This window comes from Lynx rufus, unplaced genomic scaffold (genome assembly GCF_022079265.1).
Source record: "Lynx rufus isolate CCGP_SWC_20201006 ecotype Redwood Valley unplaced genomic scaffold, mLynRuf1.p SCAF_15, whole genome shotgun sequence".
Classification (NCBI taxonomy): Eukaryota; Metazoa; Chordata; class Mammalia; order Carnivora; family Felidae; genus Lynx; species Lynx rufus.
Window position 1 is genome coordinate 21439232 of NW_025814829.1, and position 22086 is coordinate 21461317.

General features: G+C 39.8%; 1 long non-coding RNA gene across 1 annotated transcript; it reads right to left on the reverse strand.

Annotated features, from left to right (window-relative positions):
* Nucleotides 1-3001: 3001 nt before the first annotated feature.
* LOC124509996 (uncharacterized) lies at nt 3002-16272 on the reverse strand. The gene is made up of 3 exons (XR_006961564.1): nt 16201-16272; nt 3855-3939; nt 3002-3692 (listed from the first exon to the last, which is right to left on the reverse strand). It is a non-coding gene; the product is annotated as an uncharacterized LOC124509996 (long non-coding RNA).
* Between the last annotated feature and the right edge of the window lie 5814 nt (nt 16273-22086).

Consider the following 22086-nt stretch of genomic DNA (forward strand, 5'->3'; position numbering starts at 1 on the left):
GAATGGCTAAAATAGCAATCCCTATCAAAACAACACCAGCAGTCTTCACAGAGCTAGAACAAACAATCCTAAACTTTGTATGGAACCAGAAAAGACCCTGGATAGTCAAAGCAGTCTTGAAAAAGAAAACCAAAGCAGGAGGCATCACCGTCCCGGACTTCAAGCTGTATTACAAAGCTGTAATCATCAAGACAGTATGGTACTGCCACAAAAACAGACACATAGATCAATGGTACAGAAGAGAGAACCCAGAAATGGACCCACAGACGTATGACCAACGAATCTTTGACAAAGCAGGAAAGAATATCCAATGGAATGAAGACAGTCTCTTCAGCAAATGGTGCTGGGAAAACTGGACAGCGACATGCAGAAAAATGAACTTGTACCACTTTCTTACACCATACACAAACATAAACTCACAATGGATGAAACACCTAAACGTAAGACAAGAAGCCATCAAAATCCTAGATAAAGCAAGCAAAAACCTCTTTGACCTCGGCTGCAGCAACTTCTTACTCAACACATCTCCGGAGGCAAGGGAAACAAAAGCAAAAATGAACTACTGGGGCCTCATCAAAATAAAAAGCTTCTGCACAGCAAAGGAAACAAACAGCAAAACTAAAAGGCAACCAATGGAATGGAAGAAGACATTTGCAAATGACATCAGATAAAGGGTTAGTATCCAAAATCTATAAAGAATTTATCAAAGTCAACACCCAGAAAATAAATAATCCAGTGAAGAAATGGGAAAAAGACATGAATACACACTTCTCCAAAGACATCCAGATGGCCAACCAACACATGAACAAATGCCCAACATCACTCATCATCAAAGAAATACAAATCAAAACCACAATGAGATACCACCTCACACCTGTCAGAATGGCTAACATTATCAACTCAGACAACCACAGATGTTGGCAAGGATGTGGAGAAAGAGGATCTCTTTTGCATTGTTGGTGGGAATGCAAACTGGTGAAGCCACTCTGGAAAACAGTATGGAGGTTCCTCAAAAAATTATAACTAGAACTACCCTATGACCCAGCAATTGCACTACTAGGATTTATCCAAGGGATACAGGTGTGCTGCTTCAAAGGAGCACATGCACCTCAATGTTTATAGCAGCTCTACTGACAATAGCCAAAGTATGGAAAGAGCTCAAATGTCCATCGACAGATGAATGGATAAAGAAGATGTGGTATATATCTATAATGGAGTATTACTCGGCAATCAAAAAGAATGAAATCTTGCCATGTGCAACTCTGTGGATGGAACTGGAGGGTATTATGCTACACAAAATCAGTCAGTCAGAGAAAGACAAATATCATATGACTACACTCTTATGAGGAATTTAAGGTACTAAACAGATGAACACAAGGGAAGTGAAGCAAAAATTACACAAGAACAGGGAGGGGGATGAAACATAAGAGACTCTTAAATACAGAGAACAAACAGAGGGTTGCTGGAGGGGTTGTGGGAGGGGGGATGGGCTAAATGGGTAAGAGCCATTAAGGAATATACTCCTGAAATCATTGTTGAACTATATGCTAACTAACTTGGACATAAATTAAAAAATAAATAAATTATATAAATAAGTAAATAAACATTAAAAAAAAGAATGGCTATAATAAAAAATCTGACAATATTAAGTGTTGGCACAGATGCATAGCAAATGGAATTCTCACACAATGCCAGTGGGAATGCAAAATGGAGCAACCACTTTGGAAAACAATTTGACAGTTTTGTTTTGTTTTGTTTTCTTATTAGAGACTATATTTTTAGAGCAGGTTTAGGTTCACAGACAGCTTCTTTTAAAGTCGAACATACAGTTACCATATGATCCGGCAACCTCCCTCGTAGGTATTTATCTAAGAGAGATGGAAATCTATATTCACACAAAAACTTGTACATAAATGTTTTTGGTGGCTTTATTCATAAGAACTAAAAACTGGAAACAGCCCGAATATCCTTCAGTGGGTGGAAGGATAAACAAACTATGGTACCTCTGTGGAATGGAATACCACTCAGCAATAAACACTACAACACATGCAACAACATGGACGGATCTCAAGTGCATTGTGGTAAGTGAAAGAAGTCACATGTGAAAGGCTACATATGTATGATTCCACTTATATGACATTCTGGAAAAGACAAAGTTATAGAGATATAAGACAGATCAGTGGGTGTCAGGGCCTGGGAGAGGGTGGGGGTAGAGGGCAGATGGACCACAAAAGGGCGGCAGGAAGGAATTTGTGGGAAGGGGCAGATGAAACTTCTATAATCTTAATGGTGGCGGTGTTTACATAACTATGCATGTGTCAAAACTCACAGACATATATGCACTCACAAAAGTGAATTTTATTATATGTAAATTTTTTTAAAGTGAATAAAAACAAAGTTCTGTCTCTATAATCTTTTGGATGAAACAGAGTTTGAACCCTCCGGGAAATTTTAGAGCAATTGGTAAAATGAAAGTGACTGCTCTGAGAAACAGTCTAATATAAGGGGTACACCTCTAGATATATATCAAAAATAGACAAGTACAGGGACGTCTGGGTGGCTCAGTTGGTTGGGCATCCAACTTCAGCTCAGGTCATGATCTCACAGATGATGAGTTTGAACCCCCCATCAGGCTCTCTGCTGTCAGAGAAAAGCCCGCTTGGGAATCCTGTCTCCCTCTCTCTCTGCTCCTCCCCTGCTTGTGCTCTCTCTCAAAAATAAATAAACATTAGGGGCGCCTGCGTGGTTCAGGCAGTCAAGCATCCGACTTCAGCTTAGGTCATGATCTCACCGCTAGTGAGTTTGAGCCCCGCATCGGCCTCTGTGCTGACTGACAGCTCAGAGCTTGGAGCCTGCTTCGGATTCTGTGATTCCCTCTCTTTCTGCAACCTCCCCTGCTCATGCTCTGTCTCTCTCTGTCTCTCAAAAAATAAAAAAAAAACGTTAAAAATATTTTTTTCTTAAATAAACATTTTTAAAAAAGACAAGTACAAATGCATGCAACTTCAAAAACTGATACATATAGGTATTCGAATAAAAATAGCAAAGTAAAGTTAATGGTAGAAAGCTTCCTGGAAAGGCTAAGCAGAGTAATGTTATAAGGGTGAAATCATGCAAGGATCTGAAAGCATTTTGGAAAGCATTAAGACTTATGAAAGTGTACATTTGATAATTTTCTTTGCATCCCCTACAAGGCCTAGCATAACATTGTACATATTGCTGGTGTTTCATAAATAATTTTTGTTTATTCTTGTTATTACATACGATCCATAAATAAAATAAGTTGTTCAAAGGAGTGGAAAGGCATTCAAGTCAAAAGGGAGTGTCCAGAAGAAGTTTCTGGTAGTTCCAAAGCGGGTCAGATCCCAAGGACTTTCCTCTTGTTATGGGCAAAGTTCAGGGGGGTTCACCTCGTAAAGTCTTAATCCACGACAACTGAGGTCCTGCTTTTGTCTCCAGCATGGTTTGCAGTTTGAGTAACTGGTATCAATCTTACGCTCCCTGTTCTACACAAAGATGTAGGTTCGCCAGCTATAAAAACACAATCTCCCAGCTGCTCACGGTGGGCAAACTTCCTGCAGCAGCCCCCTCTACTTGCCTTCCTCTCCTGCTTGACGTGCTGTGCTCAGGGCTCTGCAGAAACCGGTGTTGATGGTATCTCTTTTCCCAGATCTGCAAGGGCCCTCTTTCAGCTGCAGATCAGTGACATGACAATTAACCTTCAAAGTAGCCTGATCCCAGGTACGGGGCGCATGGCAACAACCACCTCCGGAAAGTTAGCATCTTACAAGCCCACTAGTACCCCACAAATCCGGTACTGCTCTGATTTGCCAAAGTGGAAGAAAACTGCTTACCTAACTGTTGTTACTCATCCTGCCAGGGCTGTGAAAGCCGTTGACCTCTCCCCGTCGAGAGGGTCCCTTTCGCACAAGCCATAGTCTAGAGAGTGTAAAGAATTAATTTTATTCAAACACCCTATTCCCTCTCTTTAGCACACCTCCTACGGAACATTGCTCCCGGACACCAAACTCTGAACTGCTTTTTGTCAAGTTCTCCTTCATTCTCAACTCTACCATCTGCTAGTTTTTCATGAAAACATCTTAGTCCTATGTCACTATTGTTTTGGTTTTAGTTTTCTGGTACTGCAGGTTGGATCTTCTCAAGTACACCTATCTCAAGTTTTAATGTCACAAAAGACAGACACTGGCTCTCATCTCATACCGTGGAACCTAGGAACACGCGGGTTTTTTTGTTAAGTTTATTATTATTATTTTTTAGCAATCTCTGCACCCAGCGTGGGGTTGGAACTCATGACCCCGAGATCAAGAGCTGGATGCTCTTCCGACTGAGCCAGCCAGGGGCTCTAGCACGTGATTTTTATTTTTATTTATTTATTGTTTTAACGTTCTTTTTTTCAGTTTGTTTGTTTGTTTTGAGAGAGAGTGAGCAGGGGAGGGGCAGAGAGAAAGGGAGAGAGAGAGAATCCCAAGTAGGCTCTGCACTGCCAGCACACAGCCTGATGTGGGGCTCGAACCCACAAAGTGGGAGATCAGGACCTGAGCCGAAACCCTCAGTCGGACGCTTCACTGACTGAGCCACCCAGGGGCTCCCTAACACATTATTTTAAAAATAAAAAACATATTACACAGATGATCTAATGCAGAGATCTAATTAAGATCTAATGCAAAACGTTCACAGCTCCAGGCTCTTCCTCTAGCTCCTCTAAAAAGGGATTCCGTGAGTCACCAAGTTTAGGGATTGAAAGGCATCCATTCCCTTCCAAAAGGTTTTCTGGGTATGTTTTTAAAATGCAACAAGTGTGGGGTGCCTGGGTGGCTCAGCTGGTTGGGTGTCCGGCTTCGGCTCGGGTCATGATCTCACGGTTCGTGAGTTCGAAGTCCGCGTCGAGCTCGGTGCTGACAGCTCGGAGCCTGGAGCCTGCTTCGGATTCTGTGTCTCTCCCCTCTCTGCCACTCCCCTGCTCGTCCTCTGCCTCTCAATAATAAATAAACGTCAAAAAAAAAAACAAAACTTAAAAAAAATGCAACAAGGGAAAAGACCTGCCTTCATCTCTTTTCCCTATTTCACATGCTCAGAAGCACAAGGGTTCCAAACCAATGATTTACAAATAAGAAGTCATTTCACAAATATTTATAATATACGTACATATATTATGTATATATAATACATATTTTTAAAGTTTATTTATTTATTTTGAGAGAGAAACTGTGAGCTTGAGCAGGAGAGGAGTGGAAAGAGGGAGAGAGAAAGAATCCCAAGTCGACTCCACATTGTCAGTGTGCAGCCCTATGTGAGGCTCAAACTCATGAACCATGAGATCGTGACCTGAGCTGAAATCAAGACTGAGCCACCCAGGCACCCCTATTATATATTTTAACTTAAAAATGTTTTTCATGTTCAATACCAAAATGCAGACCCTGCACCCTGCAACCGTATCCACTGCCCCCCCATACACTCAGCATGTTCTCATCTTCCCCTACTCTTCTCGTGGTGAACACACAATGCCTAAGTCCCCTTAACTCTTCCTTTGCCCCCAGCTCTAACACAGCTCAGATGCCCTGTTAGTTTCATCTTTCTAGTTGTGGCCAGATCTGGGAGACTATTTCTCAAAGGTAGGAAGTACCCTGGAAGTTTGGAAAATTTTCCCTACCCGACCCACAGAAGAGAAGTTTGGAAAAGCCTTCAAAGCCACTCGTGGGCTGTTAAGTTCACGCATCTTCAACAAAAGCAGCCACCCAGAGGACTGTCTCCCAGTGGAACTCAATCACAAACCACAGAATGGCTCCTATGCCAGGAGGGACCAAGGCTGGTGAAGTGGAATCGTCCAGCCAAACAGCTTGTCCCCAGGGTCGTGGGAGAAAGTCTCTGAGGAGGCGGCTCTGGAACCAAATAGGGGAAGATGGAAAGCAGCACCTGGGTTAGCCAGATGCAGAGAGAACAAGTAAGCCATCCCTGAGTGGAGCCTGGAGACACTCTGGGGGATGCAACTGGGGGATGCATAAATTAACACCTGAACCGGCCATCAGTTCACACTAACAAGACAAATCAAGGCAGTAAGGTAAGCCAGAGCTCAGGTGATGTGTTTAAAGTGATAGGGACAGGAACGGCCGGGAACCTGGTTCTATCACTATTGTTTTAACATTCTTGGGGCAAGGCGCGGTGAACGTCTCTGGCCCTTTAAATCTTCCAGATGGCAGAAATTTCTCAGGCATATAGATGCAGGACCTAAGTGTTCTAGGTTTAAAATTCTTGGTCCCATGTGCCTGTGAGAAGTAAGTTATTCTAACATCATAGGACGCTTTGCCAGTCAGCTAGGTTTTATATATATTCTCTTATTTAATCCTCATAATAACACTGTGAGATGGCTGTTTTTTTTCCATTTTAGAGGAGACTACGGCTTACAGAAAGTAAAGCTTATAGAGAAGTAGTTAACCCCATGCAGGTCTTTAAACACTCCATCTGTTATTCTCTGCATTGCCCAGTGGTTTTCAAACTTTGTTTTTCAAGGCCTTTAACAATTCCATGGATTGTTTGCGGGTTTTTTTTTTTAAGTTTATTTATTTTGAGAGGGAGAGAGAGGGAGAGTGCGTGTGTGTGTGTGTGTGCACATGTGCATGCGGGAGGCAGGGGGCCAGAGGCAGAGAGAGAGGGAGAGAGAGAATCCCAAGCAGGCATCACACTGTCAGCACAGAGCCTGCTGTGGGGCTCAATCCTACGAACCACAAGATCGTGTGACCTGAGCTGAAATCAAGAGTTGGATGCTTAACCAACTGAGCCACTTAGGCACCCCTATTTGTGGGGTTTTATGGACATTCTTATAGCAAGTGAAAAAACTTTAGACCACTGCTCAGTAATGCCTGACTTTGGTATCACCCTTTGACTTGAAATACATTTGGTTCCCTCGGTAACCCTCAGAAGGTTAGGCCTTACTTTCCCCTGATGCTGCAATGATTAAAACAGATAAGTAGTTCACAGATAGGGTCTGAGTGCCTTGAAAGAAAGCCTCACTTCTGTAAGAATCCCAGCCTTGCAGGGCTGGGGTGAGAGAAGTGGGCAGAGCCAAAGGAAGTCTGTTACTGATGCTCTGTGCCATTGAGTGATAATGCAACGTTCATCTTCCTGTTGAATACTTTGAAGTGCTTTCCCAGTTATGAATGAAATTCTCTCAGATTGTTTGTTTAAAATTCCCTTAAACAATGAGCTTTTAAACGAGTTACAGTGGCTTTCTGTATCAGCAGTCTAACACATTTCCACAGTGACCGCTCTGACAGACTGTCATGTATATTCCTTGATTTTGTGGTTCCCCCCCCCCATCTGAACTGTCTTCTTGTCTTTGAGGAATCCCCTACCGTTCGAACTTGAGTAAAAAGCAGGGCTAGTATCCCACTTTAAAAATAGAAGGAGGGGGAAAAAAGTAGAAGGAGCATATACTTCCTTTCCCAGCACCTCTTGTAGTTAGGGAGCAGGCATGTGATCTGAACTTGGTCAATCGGTTGTGCCCACCTGGAATGTTGGCTCAGGCAATAGTAATGCAGAGAATGAAGCAAGGAAGCAGAATTTATTCTAGCAACAGCAATATCTAGGCCAGGGGTAGCATGCAGTGTCCAGTGCTGGCAGTGACAAAGGCTTCATCAGACTGGCTCTGGGGTAGGATTTCGACAGTGGTTATGGCTCTCTTCCTCCTGTTCATTTATGCCCATTTAAAAAAAATTTTTTTTCAACGTTTATTTATTTTTGGGACAGAGAGAGACAGAGCATGAACGGGGGAGGGGCAGAGAGAGAGGGAGACACAGAATCGGAAACAGGCTCCAGGCTCTGAGCCATCAGCCCAGAGCCTGACGCGGGGCTCGAACTCCCGGACTGCGAGATCGTGACCTGGCTGAAGTCGGACGCTTAACCGACTGCGCCACCCAGGCGCCCCTATGCCCATTTTTAGAGCTTGAGTTACCAGGAGGGCCCATGAATATCCAACTCCTTCTGGTTGTTCAGGCCCAAACTCTGGAGACTCCCTGAGTCTTTTTTGTAACCCTATGTCTAATCCATGAGGAAATTCTGAAAGTGGCCTTCTCCTCCACTGGTACTCACTGGTGGTACTCACCATGACCCCTCACTAGATTACTGCAATAGCCTCTTTTTTGTTTTAAGTTTATTTCTTTTGAGAGAGAGAGACAGAGAGAGAGAGAGAGAGAGAGAGAGAGAGAGAAAGCATGCGTGAGGGAGGGGCAGAAAGGGAGAGAGACAGAGAGTCCTGCTCAGCTTGAACCCATGAACCACGAGATCATGACCTGCCCCAAAACCAAGAGTCAGACCCCCAACTGACTGAGCCACCCAGGGGCCCCATTGCAAGAGTCTCTTAACTTATCTCCCTAGTTTCACCTTTGTTCCCATGCAGTCCTTCATGTCTTTACACAGTAGTCAGTGGTTTTTTGTTTTTGTTTTTTTAAATAATTTTTGTCGTATATTTCATTATCAATGATTGTGGAGATAATTCTTTTTTAAAAATGTTTATTTATTTTAGACAGAGAGAGTGTGAGGAAGGGAGTAGAGAGACAGGGGGCCAGAGGATCCTAAGCAGGCTCTGTGCTGACAGCAGTGAGCCCAATGTGGGGCTCGAACTCACAAACCATGAGATCATGACCTTGGGCAAAGTCAGATGCTCAACCAACTGAGCCACCCAGGTGCCCTGATAATTTTATTTATTTATTTATTTTGAGACACATAGAGAGAGAACCAGCGGGGGAGGGGCAGAGAGAGAGTGGGACAGAGAATCCCAAGCAGTCTCTGTGCTGACAGCAGAGAGCCCGATGTGGGGCTTGAACTCACAAACCAAGAGATTATGCCCTGAGCCAAAGTCAGACGCTTAACTGACTGAATCACCCAGGTGCCAGTGCTCTTTAAAAACTGTAAGTCAGATCCTGTCTCTTCTGCTCAGAACCATCCCAGAGATTCTCATCTTACTCAGAATCCAAAATACTTATGAAGGTCTATAGGATTGGCCCCTTGCTTGCTGCCTTTCTAATCTCATTTCCTATCACTTCCTCACTTGTTCTCCTCTGGCCACACTAGCCTCCCTGCTATTCTTCTAGATGCTGAGCACACTCTTGGAACGCTCTTCCCCAAGACTCCCATCTGACTTGCTTCGTCACTCCAGTCAGGCCTCCACAAATGTTACTTTATTAAACGGGCTGCCTTAACCCCATCCTGTCTTAAGCACTCCTTTCCTCTTCATTTCTCTTCTCTAACATCCGACTCAGTCCTCTTTGTTTTTCTTCTTTAGCATCCAAAATACAATATATTTGTGAGTTTGTTTATTGTCTCTCTCCCCTACTACAGGGAATTTATTTGCTGCTGTATCCCCAAGGCCTAGAAGACTGTCCAGCACAGAGTAAGCACTCAATAAATATATATTAAGTAGACTTGTTGATCAAATAAATCAGGCATAATTGACTTCTATTTCTTACAATGTAAACTCCTAAGAGCCTATTCTGATAGACACAGTGTAGGCCCCAGTACACTGGGATCAAATTTGTCTCTCCTTTAGTGACTTTGAGCAAAGTCACTTAATACCCGGGGACTTAATTTCTATGTTGCCCCTCTTTGCTCTAAGATAATTTTACAATTTTTTGAAAAAGTCAAACTTCAGGGGCGCCTGGGTGGCTCAGTTGGTTGAGCATCTGACTCTTGTTCGGGTCAGGTCATGATATCGAGGTTTGTGAGATCGAGCCCCACGTCCGGCTCTGGACTGACAGTGCGGAGCCTGCTTGGGATTCTCTCTCTCCCTCTCTCTCTGCCCCTCCTCGGTTCATGCTCTCTCTCTCTTTCTCAAAATAAATAAATAAACCAAAAAATAAAAATAATCCTAAAAACTAGTAAACTGAAAAAAAAGTGCCAAATTTCAAAGCAAAAATAGAATAGGTATTTTTCCAAACTACATCATTCTTTAGCTTTTACAATTAGCATTTATACCGTCTTCAAAATGAGCCATCTCTCCCCAAAGTTTTATTATACTCAGATAATTCTTATGTGGCCAATGCTATTTATCACCACTGCCACCAATATTGTTCCCATAATCATCATGAAATAAAAGCAGCAGGCTAAAAGAGAATTTCAGAGGAGGGGAAAGCTCACCATGAATTACGTTGAGAAGTGAACCGGGCTGGAGCTAGATTTGAATGAAGGATGGATTTAGGTGAGCAGGGGGGGGAAGGCGGTCTGCAGTCACTTTATACACGTAAGAGCAGAGTGCTACAGGCACATGATGAGGAGGTGGAATAATCAAGAGTAAGAAAGTCCAGTCTAGCAGGGATACCCACAAGCTATGCACTGGCTTCTCTTGATTTCTAAGAAGAGATTTAGACACCACAGCTTAAAGTTTTGTCTTAGGACTTGCTCCAAATTGTCCTCATGGCTTCATCTATGACCCATCCTGCTTCCTCCATTTGCTTGTATCCAAAGACTGCAATAAACATTTTTTTAAAAAAGCTCCTTTGCTTATTCACTAACTCCTACAAAATTTCAGGCCTTTTTCTCATGAATTTGTACCAAACCAAATTTTTCCCTTCCTGTACTAACTATATATTTTAATGTATATACTGGACTTTCTGATTATTCCTGTAAATTTTTGTCTTTTAGCCTATTAATCAGAATTTGAAATCCTAACTCTCCAAACCAATATAGTAGGTTATAGGTACTATAGTTTATGTCACCTGAAAATTTCAAAATTATTTCTCATGGGTCTTTATCCAAGTTGTTGAATAAAATGTTGAATGAGATAAGGCCTGGGACTTCAGTGATCTCTCTCCAAGTTGAAATTGATCTTACCAGTACTTGGATTTAACTTTTGAAATCCACAATAAAGAAATTCACTCGACTGTTTTGCGGGGAAGAGGTTGTAGTTTAGTAAATAGAGCAATGGACTGAGATTCCTATGAACATGATTCTGAAACAGACTTTGCCACTGACAAGTCAACGAACTTCTCTTGAACTTATTTGGAAAATGAGAGGGCTCCATTTCCAAAATTCAAGGATTCTGTCATCCAGTTCATATCTCTCCATGAAAAGAGACAATATTGTACCACCTCTTTAGGTGCCCATTTTCTTCTCAAAGACAGGGCAATAATATTTCTCTTTGGCCTAATTAATAGTATTTCAGCAAAGGTGAGTCTTATAAGATGCTCAAGTCTAATTTCAATTAGTCTAATGTCAAGTAGTCTAATTTCAATTCATTCCACAAACGTTTGCTGAATGCATACTGTGTCAGGATTATACTAAGGGGCTTCTAAAATAAATCACCAACAACAGAAAACAAAGTTAATTAGAAATAGATCCTGCATTCCCAGATTTTGGATTTGTGCAGCACTATGGAAGTATGTCTCAGACTCCTTTCCACTGACACCAACCATTGCAGTCTCCATAGCATCAATGTTTATGCATTTCATTGAAGACTAGTGTCTTGTCCCTGAATTCTCTGATATTCTCTCATTCCCTCAGAGGCCATATACGACTCCCATTTTCTTCATTCTATTTTTCCAGTGTTTGCTCTAGGACCTTTAGGAAAATGTGAATTGTATCAATTAGGATTTGATCAAGGAAGCAGACCACTATGAGTAAAATAGAGTAAAGGATTTATTATGGGGATCGGGTCTTTTGCAATCATGGGAGCTAGTTAAGCAGTCTGTGTAAGTCTGTTGCTTCTACACCTGACGTTGGCCCTGAAGTCAGCAAGGCCAGCAGCTGCAAAAGGAAGATACATACAATGTGGGGAAGACAGAGGACAAAGTGGAACCCATGAGGACAAATGAGCTGTGTGTGTCTCTTTCTCACTTCTTCTACTCTAAATGCTATAGGGGATCCATATGGTAGGTTGGTGTTCCTCAGCATAGAGGACATGAACATGGCCCAGAATTTGGAGAAGATGAAGGAGGAGATCCAGTGGATATGGCTCCTGCCCCAAACCAACAAAATGAACCAGCAGACAACTGACAACATGTAACCTACGTAACTGCACCTGCCCTACGCTGACCTTTAGAGCACAAAATTGGCTACTGCTTTACTCTTACCTTCAAAATCTCATGCAAATCTCTCTTGTGACAATTCTTTTTTTTTTTTTTTTAATTTTTTTTTTCCAACGTTTATTTATTTTTGGGACAGAGAGAGACAGAGCATGAACGGGGGAGGGGCAGAGAGAGAGGGAGACACAGAATTGGAAACAGGCTCCAGGCTCTGAGCTGTCAGCACAGAGCCCGACACGGGGCTTGAACTCACGGACCGCGAGATCGTGACCTGGCTGAAGTCGGACGCTTAACCGACTGCGCCACCCAGGCGCCCCTCTCTTGTGACAATTCTAACTAGGAAGCATACAGGGAAGGATATGAGGAGGAATATAGTTCTACCTTAGCTACCATCGACAGAGTACAAAGCTGTCATCAGAATCAATACACAACTGGACAGTCCTTCCAAACATTTCCTCCCTTACTCTTCAGAGCCTTTTAAAGATTCATTCCTGTGTTCTCTGCTACTGTACTTGTTTCTATTATCAGGCTAGGAAAACAAAAACAAAAAACTACAGGAAAAAATTATTATTTAAAACCCTAACATAAAATTCTAAAACTTTATATTAAGACATAAAATAAAACTAACTAAATAAAAATATACTATGTTCAACATTAAAAAGTTAGTAAGAGAGGTGCCTGGGTAGCTGAGTTGGTTAAGCATCCTACTTCAGCTCAGGTCATGATCTCACAGTTCGTGGATTCAAGTCTCACGCTGGCCTCTGTGCTGACAACTCAGAGTCTAGAGCCTGCTTCAGATTCTGTGTCTCTCTCTCTGTCTCTCCCCGCTCATGCTCTGTCTCTCCTAAAAAATAAATAAACATTAAAAATAATTTTTTTAAAAAGTTAATAAGATAGGAAGTTAGGCCCCAATTAATCTCAAAATTCAATCAAATTCCATGCACAATCCCAGTAGACTTATTTTGTAGAACCTATACTTCGCATGAAAGATGAAAGGGCCAGGCACCTGGCTAGCTCAGTCCCTGGAATGTGCAACTCTTGATCTCAGAGTTGTGAATTAGAGCCCCATATTAAGCGTAGAGATTACTTAAAAATAAAATATTAAAAAAAAAAAAAAAGATTAAAGGGCCAACAATAGCCAGGATAGTTGTAAAAAAAACAAGGTAAGACTTACTCTACCAGGACCAAAGGCGGTTGCCAGAGGAGGGGGTGGAGGAATGGGCAAAATGAGTGAAGGGGTCAAATGGTAAAAGTTTCCACCTATAAAATAAATGTCAGGGGGATGTAAAAAAAAAAAAAAAGACCTATAATAAAGACATAATATTGAACACCAGGGTAATAGTATAGGGATTGTCAAGGCTGCCAGTGAACCAGAATACAGAGCTAAGTGCAGATAAATACAAATATGATCAAGGTGACATTGCAAATTTTGTAGGAAAAAAAAGGATTATTGAAAAAATAATATTAGAATAATTAGTAATTCATAATTTAAAAAATTATGAGATCCCTATTTTATATCATCTACAAAAAAGAAAACTCTAGGGGCACCTGGGTGGCTCAGGTGGTTAACTGTTCAACTTTGGCTCAGGTCATGATGTCATGGTTTGTGGATTCGAGCCCTGCATCAGGCTCCCTGCTGTCAGCACAGAGCCTGCTTCAGGTTCTCTGTCCTTTTCTCTCTCTGCTTCTCCCCAGCTTGTGCTCTCTCTCTCTCAAAAATATATAAACATTAACAACAACAACAAAAAAGTAAAAATCTAGACAAAGACCTAAATGCAAAAAACAAAACTGAAACATTTTTAGGAGAATATTGGAGAATTTTTTTTATGACATTGTATATAAACGTTAAGGAAAAAACTGGTAGATCATGCAACTCTTGATCTTGGGGTCATGAGTTCAAGTCCCATGGTGGGCCTAGAGCTTACTTAAAAAAAAAAAAAAGGTTAGTATTATAACTTAAAACTTTTGTAAAACAAGAGACCACAGAAAAGTGAAAAACAAGCCACAGGCTAAGAGAATATGACTGCAATAAATATTACCTACAAGGAGTTAATATTTAGAATATATAAAAAAAATGCTACACCACAATAAGAAAGTAAAAAACAACTTAATAGAAAAATGGGCAAAAGATATGAATAAGCAATTTGCAGAAGAGAAAACTCAAGTAGCCAATAAACATAAGAAACTCAATTTCTCTACTAATAAGAGAAATGCAAATTAAAATAGATTTTTTACTCATATTCATCAGACCAAAAAACATTTTGAAGTCTACAAAAACCAGTATTGGTGAGAATGTGAAGAACCAGGAACTTACACACTGTTAGTGAAAGGTAAATTGGTACAACTATTTTGGAAAATCATTTGGCAATAACTAGTAAAGTTTAAGATGCACATAACACATGACCCAACAACTCTAGTTGAGTAGAAATATTCTAGTCTAGGGGTGCATGGGTGGCTCAGTCAGTTGAGCCTCTGACTCTTAATTTTGGCTCAGGTTATGATCTTACAGTTCATGAGATTGAGCCATGTGTCAGGCTCGATGTTGACAGGGCAGAGCCTTCTTGGGATTCTCTCTCTCCTTCTCCCTCTGCCCCTGCCACTTACTCTGTTTCTCTCTCTCTCTCAAAATAAATAAACAAACATTATTCTCTCAAATAAATAAACATTAAAAAGACACTCTAGTCTAGAGAACTCTTACATGTGTGTACAAGGAGAACTATACAAGATATTCATTACAGCACTAATGTAACACTGAAAATTGGCAACAATCTAAATGTCCATCAAAAGGTAGCTAGAAAATATAAACTGAGGCATATTTGATACTTGATCCTATAAAAATATTTGATGGTTAAAATGACTCTACTAGAATTACATATACTACCATGGATAAATATAAAAAATAATCTTGAAAGGGAAAGGCAATTTGCAGAATAATATAATATTCTATAATATATATAATAATAATAATAACAATATAAAGTTTAAAAACAGGCAAAACACTAGCATATATTATATTATACAGTAAATATAAAAAACACACAAAAATGATATACATTAACATAACGAACACCACTGGGAAGAAAGAGAAAGAGATTTTATCATAAAGGGTACAAAGTGGATTCAACTATATATGTAATGTTCAACTTCTCAAATAAAAATTCTGAGGAGTGCCTGGGTGGCTCAGTTGGTTGGGCATCCGGCCCTTGATTTTGGCTCAGGTTATGATCCCAGGTTTGTGGGATAGAGCCCTGTGTTGGGCTCTGCACGCTGAGTGTGGAGCCTGCATGAGGTTCTCTCTCTTTCTCTCTCTCTCCGTCTCCCTCGGGCCCTCTCCCCAGCTTGTGCTCGCTCTCTCTCTAAAAGAAAAAAAAAAAATCTGAAGCAACAAATGTTAAGAAGTGACAAGCTGGGTTACGGATATATTGTGTGTGTGTGTGTTTTTTAAAGATTTTATTTTTAAGTACTCTCTACATCCAATGTGGGGTTCAAACTTACTACCCTGAGATCAAGAGTCTCATGCTCTCCTGACTGAGCTAGCCAGGTGCCCCTGTTTCCTTCACTTCTAAGTTCCTGTCCTTCCATTTCCACTGCCAATGCCTGATCCTCAGACTATTTTTGGCTAAAAGCCCTGAATTTTCTTGACTTTCTCATAAACTTTTAGATTTTTCTTGGCATTCCTAAAAGGTAAGGACAGTTTTCTTTCCCACACTTTGTAGATGGAGAGATTAAAGCCCATAAAAATGAAGGGACTTTAGCCAAAGTTACACAGGGTATTTAGGAAAATAGCTAGGATTAAAATAGAATTTTTCTGATTCTTCTTCTTCTTTTTTTTTTTTTTAATTTATTTGTTTCTGAGACACACACACACACACACACACACACACACACACACACAGAGAGAAAGAGAGAGAGAGAGAGAGAGAGAGAGAGAGAGAGAGAGAGAGAGAATCCCAAGCAGGCTCAACTCACATGGGGCTCAAACTCACAAACCATGAAATCATGACCTGAGCTGAAATCAAGAGTCAGATGCTTAACCGACTGAGCCACCCGGGTGCCCCTAGAATTCTCCTGATTCTTGACCTTCTATTACAAACACTCTGTCATAATATTAAAAACAAAAACAAAAACAAAACCAAGTAAACTAACAAGATCAATTAAAAGTACATACCTCAGGACTTCCTGAAAGATGGCAAAGAGTAACTGTGCCCCAGACTCCAAGCTTTCCCTGCTCTCCAAATTTCTAAAAAATGAATCATTGAAATAAGGAGAAACATCAGTATCAACAGTAAGATTTAAGGAATTAAACTCGAGGCAGCGGAAATACTTAGAAAAGTAATACAGGGCCTGTATAAATAACAATGCTATATTAGCCCACAGTTAACCCAATCAATGAAATGGATAAACCATAAGAAACCACAAAAATACATTCGGGAGGAGGTGAAAGCTAATCCCTAAAGAAGATAAATGCAAGGGAATGTCTAGTCTAGAGGATCCTTGTATGTATTTGCTATGCAACACCTTGTCAGGATTATCACACTACCAAGTGAGATCATTCTGTAAAACACTAAAAAACAAAATGGACTCAGCAGGGTAAAGTAGCAACAGTGAAATGCAAAGTAATTTAGAGAAATGTATTAGGAAAGAAAAAATATAAATATATTTTAAAAGAACATGAAAGAGGAAAGGCAGAACCAACCTTTGAAAGATAGAAATCTCAAAGAATGCAGAAAAACGGGCACATATGTAATCAATAAAAGTATAAAAGAATATTTTTTCACCCAAATAAAGAACTGAGACTGGACACAAAGAGAGCTCAGAGAGGAAATGAAAATTAACTAGCAGAGTCCAAGATCATGGCTTATGGGAAAAGAAACTAAATTACTATAAAAAAAATAATTCTAAGCCTTCCAACCTGAAAAAAAAGCAGGCTCTATTCAAATTAGAGCAGCTTTATATTTTGCCATTAAAACGAAACCAAAGGAATCACTGAAAAAACACACTTAATTCAAACATAAGTTTCATTAGTAAACAAATGGGCCAGGAAACCAACATTAGTTTGGCAAAATAGGAGACATATGGAGGCATATATCTTTTCATATTTGATATCTTCAAGAACACCAAGGCCTCTGGAAGCTACTGTTTGAAGAAAAGTGATTTTGAAGAAAAGTGGTATGTTACATGCCAACTTGGCTAAGATAACCCCCAGTTATTCACTCAAATACTACATTAGGTATTACTGTGAAGGTATTTTGTAGATGTGTCTACAGTTCATAATCAGTTAACTTTAAGTAAAAGAGATTACTTAGATTATCTGGCTGGGCCTGATTCCATCAGTTGAAATCTCTTCAGAGCAAAGCTTGGAAGAAATTCCACCTGTGAATTAAAGCCTTGGCTTGCTGAAGAGTTCCAGCGTGGCCTCTCTGATGACCTACCTTATGGATTTCAGACTTTTCTAGCCAGCCCTCACAACTGCAAAAGCCAATTCCTTGTAATAAATCTATTAATATATATCTCCTACTGGCCCTCTTTCTCTGGTGGCAATTTGACACAGAGACCTTAACTACAGTTGTTGGTAAGTCTTCTTCACTGATATAATATTAGAAAAAGGGTATGGAAGAGAGATTGATTTCCTAAATTATAAAGACTCACAGCAAATTAATTAAGAATGAGAAGAAAAAAAAAGAATGAGAAAGTATGAGAAAGTCTAAAGATAAAGAAGCCAAATGGTTGGGGTGCCTGGGTTGAGCGTTTGACTCTTGATTTTGGCTCAGGTCACAGTCCCAGGGGCTGGGGGTCAAGCCCTGCACGAGGTACTGCACTGGGTGTGGAGTCTGCTTGGGGTTCTCTCTCTCTCATTAAAAAAAAAAAAAAGGGAATGCAAACTGGTGCAGCCACTCTGGAAAACAGTAGGGAGGTTCCTCAAAAAACTAAAAATAGAACTACCCTACGACCCAGCAATTGCACTACTAGGTATTTATCCAAGGGATACAGGGATGCTGTTTTGAAGGGACACATGCACCCCCATGTTTATAGCAGCGCTACCAACAACAGCCAAAGTATGGAAAGAGCCCAAATGTCCATCGATGGATGAACGGATAAAGAAGATGTGGTATATATATGCAGTGGAGTATTACGCGGAAATCAAAAAGAATGAAATCTTGCCATTTGCAACTATGTGGATGGAAGTGGAAGGTATTATGCTAAGTGAAAGTGGTCAGTCAGAGAAAGACAAAAATCATATGACTTCACTCATAGGAGGACTTTAAGAGACAAAACAGATGAACATAAGGGAAGGGAAGCAAAAATAATATAAAAACAGGGAGGGGGACGAAACATAAGAGACTCTTACAAATGGAGAACAAACAGGTTTACTGGAGGGGGTGTGGGAGGGGGGGATGGGCTAAACGGGTAAGGGGCATTAAGGAATCTACTCCTGAAATCATTGTTTCACTATATGCTAACTAATTTGGATGTAAATTTAAAAAAATTAAAAATTAAAGAAGAAGGAGGAGGAGGACGAGGAGGAGAAGGAGAAGAAGGTGGCAAATGCTTATTTTACAATATGATAGCCAGAGTTATATTTTATTAGATACCTATAAACAGGCAAATAGAGAGTTAAGAATGTTTTTGGACTCCAGATATTTACTGGTGGAGTTAAAAATTGGGTGTTTGTGGTAGCCAGCTTCCAAGATAGCTCCCGATCTCCCTGCCTCCTGTATTGACATCCTTGTGCTGTCCCTTCCCACAGTACCAGGATTGGTCTGTGTGACCAATAGGATACAACAAAAGTGACAGTTATCATTTGGAAGGTTAGGTGATAAAAGATATTAGAGCTTCCACCTTGATCCTTCTCGCTCTCTTGGACCATTTGCTCTGGGGGAAGCCATCTGCTAGATCCCGAATAATCCTGTGGAGAGGCCACGTGGGAAGGAGCAAGGCCTCCAGCTAATAGCCACCAATGAACTATGGTCTTTGAGCACAGCTATCTGAGTGAGCTTAGAAGCAAACTTCCCAGCATCCAATCAAGTCTTCAGAGGACTGAAGCATCAGGTGACTTGTAGACTGTAATCTCAAGCACACCCTATTCAGACCTGCCCAGCTAAACCCCTCCTAGATTCCTGACTTTCCGAAACTGGGTGAGATAATAAATGTTTGTTGTTTCAGCTACTAAGTTTCCCTGTCAGATTGACTTTAAAAAAAGGAAACAAAGTAAAACATAGAAGAGGCAGAATTGAAGAAGCAAGAATAAAAGTTAGGAAGCATAAATAGAAAGTAAAATAAACAAAGAATAACAATTAAAATTATCCTAAATAGTAGAAATCTTGCTATTAGAAGGGAAAAAAGCATAAATTATTTAAAAATCAATGAAAGAATATATTACTAACATAGATACGTAGAAGCCAAGAGGCCTGGGAAAGCTAAACATCAAAGAATGGGCAAAAATAAACTACACTGACAAAAAAGGAAAGCAGCAATAGCAATATTAATATCAGATGAAACAGAAGTTAGGGCAAAAAAGCACTTAAGGCAGGTGGTTACTGCATATGATAAAAGGTAGTCAATAACGAATAAAATAATAAAGAATTTATATGGACCAACATGACAGCTAATTATATCATGTAGATTAATACCCATGTCATGTGAAAATTATAAAAATACAATTACAATGGAAAATTTTAATTCTTCAATATCAATAACAGATTAAGGCTATAATATATGTAAAGCTATAAAGGATCGGGGGGCGTGGGTGACTCAGTCGGTTAAGTGTTTGACTTCAGACTTCAGCTCAGGTCAGGATCCTGTGGCTCTGCACTGGACCCTGCTTCAAATTCTGTATCTCCCTCTTTCTCTAACCCCTCCCCATTTGCACTCTGTTTCTCTCTCTCTCAAAAATAAATAAATATTAAAAAAAAAAAAAAGCTGGAAAGGATCTAAACACTATAATTCATAATGAAGAACATTATTGCAGATTTTATATTCTACAAATAATGGCTATATATGTTCACATATAGAAATTGAACATATTAGATTATTGAGAAAAATCTCATTAAAGACAACAAAATATTTAATAGGCTATATTTTTTTATCTGTAGTTAAACATTAACTGCATTCATGTTTTCCTATAAAGAGTCCACAGTCATCTGTAAAATAAAGTTTCCACAAATAAGAACTTGGACAAAAAGAAAGAGAAATGTAAACAGACTGCTTTTGCAGGCCACAAAAGTATACGGCAAATGTCAGCAATTATGATTAGTTACTTCTTTTAAAAATAATAATAAAAATATCAACCTATCTAAATCTTTGTGGGAAAGTCAAAGCAGTATTTGGAGGAAAATGTATAGTTTCAAATATCGTATTTTTTAAGACAGCAAAGAGATTGAATATAAAAGCAACAAAATCCCCCAAAGTAAAGAATGGGGCTGGTTAAAACCAAAATAAAGTTAATTGGAAGTAAAAGCAATTTGATTTTGTAAACACTATGAAATAGACAAGGCCTCCAGCAAATGTAATCAAGAAGAGAGAAAAATAGGGGTGCCTGGGTGGCTCAGCTCAGGTCATGATCTCACGGTTCATGAGTTCAAGCCCTGCATCAGGCACTGTGCTGACAGCTTAGAGCCTGGAGCCTGCTTCAGATTCTGTTATCTCCCTGTCTCTCTGTTCCTCCCCCACTCATGCTCTATCTCTCTCTGTCTCAAAAATAAATAAGCATTTGAAAAGGTTTTTTTCAAAAGGCAATGTAACTTAAAAAAAGAGAGAGAAAAATAGACAGAAATTGTTAGAAATAAGGAGGTAAGTAATATATGAACATGGTAAAATTTTCCCTATCCTAACGAAAAACCCTGTCTTTTACTATAGTTCTCTCCCTCTCCTTTTGAAAGACCCTCTCAAAAACAAATGATGTCTTTGGAAATATTGTATGTTTTCTGATGATAAGAGTAAAACAAGACTTACATTTCTGTTAGTATAGTAGACTACACACAAGAAGACGGTCCCACCTGCTAAAAGCAACGAAAATCAGTGGGTTTTTTAGAAAATTGAAGTACAGTCAACACACACACAATGTTACACTGGTTTCAGGAGTATGACATAGTGATTTAATGAGTCTATACCTTGTGCTACGCTCACCACAAGTACAGCTACCATCTGAAATCACTGGATTTTTAAAAAGTCTCCAATGTACTCAGAAGCTGACAAGAAATGAAAGATTACTTAACTTTATTACCTTTATTCTAAGGCATTATTGGTTGAAAGAGATACCACTGCTTTATTCACTACTAAAAAAGGGATACAAGCCGTCAAACTATAACATAATGCTTTCTTATAATTAATAAGTTTTATAATCAGTAAGTTTTGTACTTACTGAAAGAGATATTTAATTTTTTAAAGTTTAGTTATTTATTTTGAGAGGGAGAGAGTGTGTGCGAGCTGAAGAGGGGCAGCGAGCGAGGGAGAGAGAAAGAGACTAAGCTGACAAGAGCAGAGCCCAATGCAGGGCTCGAACTCACGAACAGAAAGAAATATTTTAGGCTTAGTCATCTATTTTAAGTATAAATTACTCTTAGGTATTTATAAACAGTAAAATATAAGAGAAAAAAATCATTTGCCTAAAACTTCCTCATTTAATCTTCCTCTTCCACACAACGCTCTGTGCCATCAAGAACACAAGCGATTTATTATTTCATAAAATAATCCTTAAAAAAATGAAAACCAGGTGGCACTGGACTCTCCAGCCTGACTTTGCAGTTATGTAGCACCAACCAACTTCTGACTCATGTTTCAGGAATGCTGCTGAATGTGTCTGATTCACTCTAAGAACAGTTCCCCTCCATAGACATTTGATTCCTAGGAGTTAAAAGAATGCTCCATCATCCGCCTCAAGATTTTCTTCCAAGCCACTGGTGGTTATTCTGCAAGATTTGATGCTTCGCTTTTGATATTCATACACACATAAACAATACATCTATGTTATGCCTGACCTTGGCTGCCAGTCAATCCAGGATGCCATCAGTTTAAGAGCTATATAGATTTCAGAGATGTTAAAATGTGTGTGTGT